Source organism: Carassius gibelio, chromosome A2, assembly GCF_023724105.1.
Source record: "Carassius gibelio isolate Cgi1373 ecotype wild population from Czech Republic chromosome A2, carGib1.2-hapl.c, whole genome shotgun sequence".
Lineage (NCBI taxonomy): Eukaryota > Metazoa > Chordata > Actinopteri > Cypriniformes > Cyprinidae > Carassius > Carassius gibelio.
The window spans coordinates 20,083,794-20,086,333 of record NC_068372.1 but is presented as its reverse complement, the minus strand read 5'-3'; positions in this window follow the sequence as shown (position 1 = coordinate 20,086,333).

The following is a 2,540-nucleotide window of genomic DNA, read 5'->3' as shown; positions in this document are numbered from 1 at the left end:
GCATGATTTCATGTGCTCTGACATGCTCATGATATGACTGAATGTTGTCTGTTTTTGCAATTCCCAACATATTCACACGCATAAATCATGTGTGTCGGTGATATTATTGCATAATTATAGATCTTTTAAGAACTTTATGAAAAATTATGATTTTTATACTGTATTGTTTACTGTTTTGGTTCATTATTTCTCTACACAGTCACTTTTAAAATCAAGATGCCAGGTGCCCAGAGCCATGTAAGCTATTAGGATTTAGGTTTATAATGTCTGCTGCTTATTGAATGCTTGCCCTGTGCACACAAGGTTAGTGTGCAGCTTCAGGCAAAAGCTTCTGCTAGTGTGGGAAAGCTGCAGGACATTTTCTTTATTGTTTTCTTTGTTATTATTTAATTTACTGTTTTTCTTTATTCAGTGTGTGTATATGAACAATATGAAACCAGGGTTACATTTTTGTATGTAAGCCCTAATGCTTCTGTAAGATTTAAGTTTTTAGGTCAAAAAAAAAAAATCCAGATGTTCATTTTTTCCATGTTTTTCTCCGTCAACAAAACCTCATTCTCATTTTTGCAATTCATAATTTGTTTATTTTATTATTATTATTTTTGTTTTTACTTTGGACTACGACTGCTAAATCATCTTGAAATTTAACATAACAAAAAAAAAAATCTGTTTTAAATGTACTCACCCTGAGGACATCCCAGATGTAGAAGATTTAGTTTGTTCATCTGATTTGGAGAAATTTACTTTACATCACTTGCTCACCAATGGATCCTCTGCAGTGAATGGGTGCCATCAGATTGAGAGTCCAAACAACTGCTAAAAATGCTAAAAAATGTAATCCTAAAGACTTCAGTCCATCAATTAAAGTATTGTAAAGTGAAAAGCTGCGTTTGTAAAAGAAACAAATTCAAATTCAATTAATTTTAAACCATCAGTTCTGGCCAGAATACATTTCATAATCATAATCAAAAATAATGCTTCTTCTAGTGAAAAAGGCCATGGCCTGCTGTCCTCTCATCAGAATCCATCGACATATATGTTTAAAAATCTTTTGGACTGTTATGCTTCTAAGCGGTGCTTGATTGGTGCATATTTCTCTCTTGATTCAGATAAGACAACTTTTTAAAGGAATATTATGGATAGAGGACTAGTAAAAGTTTGTAAAAGTAAAAAACTCATCTACACCTTGAATGACCTGAGGCTGAGTAAATTTGTCCTTCAAAGAACAAATTCTTTCCTTAAAAGCAAAGCTTTTCACCTACCAATGAAATGTCCAATTTGCAAGCATATTTGTAAGATATGATCAAATTATGAAAGAAGAAAGTAAAAGAAAGTAGTGTTTACCTAGTCATGCGACTTCAAAACGGTGGCTACCAGAAGTAGATCACCTCATGTTAAAAAACAAACTGTAAACTGAACCCCATGTACATAATTTTAAAATATGCCCCTTTAAAGTTCCTTGTGGGTAAAGCATATAATGTGATTCAGTCTTTCATCCTATGTAAACCGTAAAAGATAAATCAGATATTTTAGGATAAATCAGCATTTCACATTTTATTTTTGGCTAAACTTAACTTATTCTCAAACAACTGAGCTATTAAGTTTAACATACTGTTAAACACCATATTCTCTCAAATATTTGTTATTTTTCCCACCTTTCAGTGAAAAAAAGCCATTAATGCTAAATCAGACACCTTTAATTGTCTAGATATTTGTAAAGCAGCTTTGCATAACACTGTTGTCAGAGGATCCCTGAGAGGCTCATTTTTCATTCTGCTCCACTCTCATCAATATTCTTCACGTGTACGGTCTAATTATATATTATCATCAGCTTTCACAGGATTATTCTGTGTTGGAAAAGAACAGCTTGTTTATTTGCTACTCTTGTCATAGTGATTAGATCAAAAGAAATAACCTTGATTTCATGCAAAACAAACTGATATGCTTCCATGGTTGTTCTAGGTTCACTATGTGCTGATCTATCATTATTGTACCTCTGCAGAATAAGTCTTTTTTTTTTCCTGAAAGGCCACGGCAGAACACTGATAGTAACTCAAGTTATTGACCCCTGGCATTTTTTGACTAAATTGACCTTTGAAGTTACGGTACATGCTTGGGAAGAACCAGGGACAACTAGTGACCATATATACAATAGATCAGATGTGGAGTGGGCTTTAAACAATCGGTTGTTTATCACTGATAAACTGTGGGAAGAAAAAAACTGAGTAAGTGATTTATTAATAATTGAAATATACATTGTTTCAGACACAACAGGTTAGAAGAGGTCTATTTATTCTCCAAGTACAGTTCAGAGATGCAGCTGTGTGCTTTTCTATAGCAGTAAACAGCTGTGTGGTTGAAATAAGTGCTGCTTGATGCTGCAAGTATTTCACATGGATTATTCAGGGAAATTATTACATTTATTGTTTTCTGAAATATTAACATTAAAGGGATAGTTCACCTAAAAATGTACACCTTCATGTCAAATCTGTAGAACTTTCTTCTGTGGAATGCAGAACAAGATATAGTGTTTTTCCCCC